We start from the raw sequence: 7,127 nt of genomic DNA on the forward strand, positions 1-7,127 counted from the left end.
ACCCTTGCCCTCCCTTCACCCACTCCTCCCTTCTCTATTTACAAAAACTTTATTTCCATTTTTTCATTTTCTTATATTTTTTTCTTTTCCCTTATTTCCTTTCCCCTACCCTTACCACTTTCCCTACACTTTAGTCCTTTTATTCCTATTTCACATTGTCAATTATATCATTAGGATCTTATGTACAATTATAGTTTTTCACACCAGCGAAACTATTCAGCATTTACACGTGTGACTTATTTATTTCACTTAAGAATATATCCTCTAAACCCAGTTTTGTGGGGTAATAATTTGAGAAGAGAGTTTGGGGCAAAACGGGGGGGGAGAGAGAGAGAGAGAGAGAGAGAAGAGTGATCAGAGAGGGAGATTCAAATTCTGTATATAAGATCTGTTCAAATTTTTGCATGGTTCCTCAGCTGTGAAAGGGAAGATCCTAAATAATACAGCTAAGGTTCAAAGAGATGAAGTAATATTTAAGCTGCCATCCAAGAGATAGAATTTCTAACTTGAATCCAGCCACGTAAATTGATCATTAAAACAAAAGAAAACAAAGTCAACATTTGGAAGAATACAACAGAATCCAGAAGCTTTACAAAATAATACCTTATCCAGAATAATGTCCAAAATTACTTGACATATTGAAGAACTGCGATGAGATGGCCTTTTCCAAAAGAAAGGATAATCAAGAGAGACTAACCTTGAGATGAACCAGATGTGGTAATTAGTAGAAAAAGAATTAAAACAGCTATTATGACTATGCTTCTGATAGAAAGGGGCTATTCCTATAATGAAGAAAAGATAGGAAATCTCAGCAGAGGGTCAGAAAAACTAAAAATGAACTAATTTTTTTGTTTGAAAATTAAAGTCAAAGTTATGCTATCTAAAACTAAGCAACAACAATCAAAGAATTCTTTTTAAAGTTTCTCTTCCTCCAATAAGATTGCTTATGTTTTAATTCATTATGAATGCATTTTTTTAGATTACTAAGCATAGACATAATAGCTGATTTAACTCCTTATATGCTAATGATCATATATGGGTAATTCTAATGCTGAAAAATATGATATCTGAAATAAAAATAATTGGATAAGACTAAAACTAGAATAGAGATGACAGAAAAAGAGAGACTACGAAGGGATGATAACACAAGTGTATCCAACTTTAAAATAACAGAGAATTGTGGGGCTGTGTTCAAATGTCTAGCCTACATTTAAATGGTATTCCAGAAAGATCAGAGAGAATGATTTAAAAACATTTGGAGAAATAAAGGTTAACAATGTCATAAATTTAATGAAAGATATCAATCTACATAGTCAAAAAGCTCAATGTGCCCCCAGAAGGATATGTGTGCAAAAAGAGCACGTCTGAGAACACCATAGCCAAACTGAAGAAAACTAAATAAAAATAAACTCTTGAAAGCTAGAGGAAATACCAGATTATGTAGGGGGAAAACAATAATTAGAATAATTTGATTTCTTTTAGAAATGATAAAGTGCAGAAGTCAGTGGAACTATCTTTAAAGTTCAAGGAGAAATAAAATATCCACTTATTAAGTATTTGATATTCAGAAAAAATTTATTTCAAGAAAGAAAGATATTTTTATGCAAAAGTAAATGCAAGAACTCATCACTAAGAGAGTGCATGATAGGAATGCTGCAGAAAGTTTTTCAGGATGAAGGGAAGGAATACCAGATATAAACAGAGATCTTCACAAAGGCATGAATCACACTGGAAATGATTGAGATCACATTGGGAAAAGCACTTTAAAAAAGTAAGCATTAGAATTGTGCATTTTAGAGCAGCTTGCAGTCATTTAAAGCCCCCCTGATCCCCATCAAAGGTTCCTTAGCACTGAACTAACAATTTCTTGCCTATATTAAACTCATATTAGGTGGTCATATAGGATATATCCAAAGCTGACTGGTAAAAATTGCTCCCAAATATGGAGATTACACATATCTCAAATAGATGACTTAATGCTCTAGTTTTTTCACTATCTCTAATTTCCTTCTCTTTTATGCTTTTTATAAGGAAAAATAATGCTTTCTATTTCAAGTTAAATTTTCATTAAAACTAAATAAAAGATCCTTTTAAAAGTGAACAATTTAGTATCATCACTGATAGTTAAGAAGTAATAGAAAAAGCAGTTCCTAACATAGCATCCCCCATGTACTGCCGGGTCATTACTTAAAATAGAAAAAAAAATAGTGACCTGCTTCAGAAAAATGAACTTTAAAAGGCTGTGTCATAAGAGGGATTTACTATGTCGTATTTATACTCATTGCACAGAGAACAATAGTGGAATTTCTCATTTCTGCGAATTCATTCTCTCTCAGAATACTGGGTTTCAGTTATCCTCAGACTTGTTACTAGAAAGTTGATTATAACAGGATTTGACATTACTAAATTTGAATACTGTACAATTTATTGTATCAGGAAAATTCTTGGCTTTCTAGATGCTTAACAAAAATGTAGACCATCAGAAGGTATAAGCAGAGATCAACTGTTAATTAGCACACATGTCATCCAATCCTGGGAGAGTTACTGTGTTTCTCAGAAGAGTAAATAATGTTCTTTTTAGAGGAATATCACATGGCAGGAAGATTTTGTGGCTAAGACATGTCCTGTAGCTGCCTAGCATCCATAAAGCATCTTTGTCCTTCCAGTTGGATGACAAAGCATAATCTCTTCTTAGAAATATTTTTAAAATCTCGATAATTACATAATATGACTTATTTAGAAGTCTTTCTTGACTTCAAAAGTCCCTAGAAATATAACAGATTTAGGGGCAAATTTTACCTAAATCTCTCCAAATACTTCAGGAAAAAGAATTACCAATCACTTTAGTTACTAATGAAATAAGGGTAAGGAAACTAAGCTGTTCAGTTAGGTGAAGTGGCAGAGTTCAGAGCCCTCTACCCACGATACAGTCCTCATTATTCTTCTATACATATCCAGTACTAAGGTCACACAAATGGGATAAAAGTAAAGAGAACAGCAGAGGTTGTGGAGTACCACATTAAAGTTAATTTATAGGGAAATGACAGGACTGCCAAAAAAAAAAGTAAGACTGTAATCCTTTGAAAACCATTAAAGCACCTCATAGCTGAGATGTATATTTTCTGCATTCTTTGGTTGGACCAGAATAGCTCTACTTTGGGAAGCAAACCCTAACACACACCTTCAGAGTAAAGGGCTATAATATAAGGCAGCATCTATCTGAAAAAGGCACTCTACCTAGCTTGGACATAAACAAAGGAAGGATTCAGAGCCACTGAAGTACAGAGAGCAAAGGAAATATTTGCCTCCCAGATGTGTCCCATTTCCCATCCCCACATCTGGATCCAATAGTAACACCAAAAGTGGTATGTACAAACATTTTTCATCAGTTTGCATTTGTAAATCACTCCTTGAAACTGAATCATGTCACTGACAGATTACATAAAAAAGGTAGGATGGCCTTTCATTTCAACAGTGAACTTAGTGATTTCTGAAATAGCACTGTAATGAATTTGAATCTGTTCTAATAGTAACTTTTTCTGGAGTTTAGAAATCCACAATGTGCCACAATAGAGAACAAAAAGCATCTCTTTTTTTTAGAATGAAACTGAAACCCAAGACAGAAGGAAATGCATGAAAAGAATCACTTTTGTACCAGTTGACATTTTTGATTTATTATAAAGTAAGAAAATCATAAATCATTACACATTAATTATGTAATTATGGTTTCACAAAAATCTATATGGACTTAAATTTATCTTATTCATGTTTTATGATAGTACCATGATTACCAGAAAAATTGATGTTTCTTATTAAATGCATAACAAGATTCCACTTACCTAGACTTTCAACATTAACAGGAAGCTTGGTAAGGAACGGGTCATGAAGGAATGGAAGGACACAGAATAGGGAGATAGCTTCTATACTTATGGAACAATTTGATTCTGAAATGCTATCTAATACAATGAAGCAAGGCACAAATACAGGACTTTGATCTTTCTATTGTATGATACATGATGGAAATTCAAATTAGGTTGATCCAAGTTGGGTTAGTATATTTTTTGGTGGCTGAAAGCAAACAGCCAGTTACAGTACAAATGGGTCCTAAAACAAAGGTATATGGATGACTTGAATATCTATTTGTAAATAGTTCTTCAGAGTTTGAAATGGTAGACCTGTAAATCTAGAGATAAAGTTATATAATCAATCACAATATTTCATTTCACAAGAATACTAGCAATCATCAAGTTCCATTTTCTGTGGCCCAGTGGCTTTAAAACTTCATAGGATGCAAAGAGTTATCTCAGCATCTGCTGCTATGGTTCTAGTTGTTACATATTCATTCAAGTTTTTGCTTTTATTCTTGGCCATCTTTAGAGGAACATGTAGGTTTTAAATAATTCTGCAGAAAAAGAGTTCCCATACCATGCAGAAATGTCAATAAAGTCACTGTAGACACTAACTTTCAGTAAGGGGAGGGACTTTTGCCTTCTCTTACTACCCTTTTCGACTGTATAAGTGGAAGCCTTACATGTGTAAAACATCAGGAAAGCAGAATGATGAGAAAAAATTATTAGTGAACTAGACTGTTTTGCGTATGCTATCAAAGGTAGTACCTAAGCTCCCCAAAGTGGGGAGTTTCTTCTTATGCCACACCCTCGAAGGAAACAGTATTGGCTGGTGGTAGAAGGACAACAATGAGAAGAAGAGGAACTTCATGACACTAGGAGGTCACCAGCTGACTTGTTCCCAGAGGCAACAAATGAGAACTTAAGTGTCAGAAACGTCAATGTTGACAAAAGGCCTGCCTCAGGAGTCATAGTTTTGATGTCAAGGCCAAGAAATAGTCTATTTGATTAAGTCTTTGAGATGCTCTGATTTCAAGTGGGTACTAAGAGGCAGCCACAATTTAAGAGGACAGTTTCTCCACTCCCCATAGGATATCTCTTTTCAGTCTTCACAGTAGTTTGCTATCAAATGAAAGTTTGGAGAGTTTAAAAAACAAACAAAAAATAATGATGAAAAGAAGCAAATCACAACTTAATAGGCCACAAGATATGTCCTTCTATCAGCAATAGCTATATATATATATATCAAGATTGAAGTAATTTAATCCAATCAAATAGATGGGAAACATTTTGGGGGTTTCTAAAAAGTCTACAAGGCAAAGCACAAAACATGTAGCTCTTGGCAAGTCATGCTGGCTGTGTATTTTCCTCATTGCTCTGCCAAGGAAGCTCTATGACAATATTGGGTAGGAGGGTATAGGTGTCAGTGCTTTACAGACTCACAGACATATCTAGCTCACGGTCTAGCTTCAATGGGAATGTCATTAAACTCAAGTACAGACCTACAAAATAAGTAAGCCTGATATAACCAAAGACCCTTGATGAATAATACTGATGGACAAGATGGCATTACAATGTAATTTACAAAAGGGTTATTGCCTAGAAAGTCTGGGTCCCCCAAGGAGCTCCAGTTCTCCTATGAAAAGGCAACATTATTCTTGCAAGGCTGTCCTTTAAGGGTGTGACAGTTCAGATAGCTTCTTCTAACTCCTAGGAGGGACATGAGTGCATGTGTATTGAAGTAAAGGAAGCTACTGAATATACATTGAGCATCTCTAATTCATAGATAGGAAAACCAAAATGCTTTAAAACCTGAGATTTTCTGAGGCTGACATAATGCCACAATTAGAAAAATCCATAGATAACGTTACATAATGGGCTGCAATCAAAATGTGAGTGCACTAACAATTTTTATAAAATTACTTCAGGCTGTGTGCATAAGGCACATATAAAACATAAATGAATTTTGTGCTTAGACTTGGGTCTCCTACCCAGAATATTTCACTATGTATATGCAAGCACTACAAGACTTGGAAGAAAAAACCCCAAATCCAAAACACTTAGATCCAAGCATTTTCAATAAAGGGATTATCAACCTACATTACTTTTTTACAATTGTGAAGACTCTGTGTTTATTCTTTTGAACCAAAGTATCTAGATACTTTAAATTGAGTGGTTGAAACTCTACTGCTGCTCTTGATTACTTTTCTTGCCCTTCTGGCTCCCTGAGTGCAAAGATTATTGTGTCCTGGGTTACCTATCATCACGCCTGAGACAGAGAAAGTGCTCAGTAAACCTTTGAATTGCAACGTTAAATTTTGTTTATTGAGGTAGTGCTAGAATTCTAAAATCATTTTGTGTTACAGAATGACAAGAGTTTCCTTATGTGTTTCTCATTCTTTAAAGACAACAAGTAAAGATGATATTGGCTTTTTATGACTCTACTCATTGGACAGACATCTCCAGGGATATTTCTCCAGTGGCACCCAGAGACCTTTGCTAGGTTCTAAACTGATGGCTCAGTGACTACATTTGTGAACAGGGTTTGGCTTATTTTCCTCTAATCAGTCCTCATGATTTTCAAGTCATTCCTACATAAACCATCTCATGTATTCTCATTAAGAACACAGTGAAGAGATTATTATCTTATTTTAAAGGTTAGAAAACAAAGGCTAAACAAAGGTTAGACGACTGACTCAAGACCACAAAGCACTCTGAACCAGTGCTCAGAATGAGGAGAATAATTTCTAGGCCATTTGCTAGTTCTGTAATTTTGTGTAAATTACTTAATGTTTCTGCATTTCAGTTTCCTTACATGTAAAAAATAGGTTCTACACTTAGTCATTATCTCTTACTGAATTGTTAATATTAAATCGAAATAATACTGTTTATACTTTCAAGGAGCTTGAATATTTCTTAACATTTAATCTTGCAAAATTGATTACATTACTATCTAAAATTTATGGTTGAAGAAATAGAGACTGAGAAAGGCTGAATAACTTGATCAATACATACAACTACAAAAGTTATCAGAGCTGAGACTTAAAATCATATTTGATTTTAAGTCCAATACTCCTTTTACTATACCATGTCTATTGTGAGGTTGACTTATGTGAGATAACCAATGTGAAAGTGCCTTACAAATGTAAATGTTGAGGGCTATTGTTGTAGCTCATTGGTAGAGCACTTGACTAACATGAGCAAGGCTCCCCCACCTTTTGCCACAGTATTGAGGATTGAAACTATGGCGTTTACAGTGAGCTGTATCTCCAGCTCTTG

General features: G+C 34.5%; 1 protein-coding gene across 4 annotated transcripts in view; it reads right to left on the bottom strand.

The window, feature by feature from the left end:
• The window catches only part of Enox2 (ecto-NOX disulfide-thiol exchanger 2), a 294,940-nt gene that overhangs the window by 24,624 nt on the left and 263,189 nt on the right, over positions 1-7,127 (bottom strand). The gene's annotated exons all lie outside the window — the stretch shown is intronic.

Source organism: Fukomys damarensis, unplaced genomic scaffold, assembly GCF_012274545.1.
Source record: "Fukomys damarensis isolate Sample0158 unplaced genomic scaffold, DMR_v1.0_HiC HiC_scaffold_39, whole genome shotgun sequence".
Taxonomy (NCBI): Eukaryota; Metazoa; Chordata; class Mammalia; order Rodentia; family Bathyergidae; genus Fukomys; species Fukomys damarensis.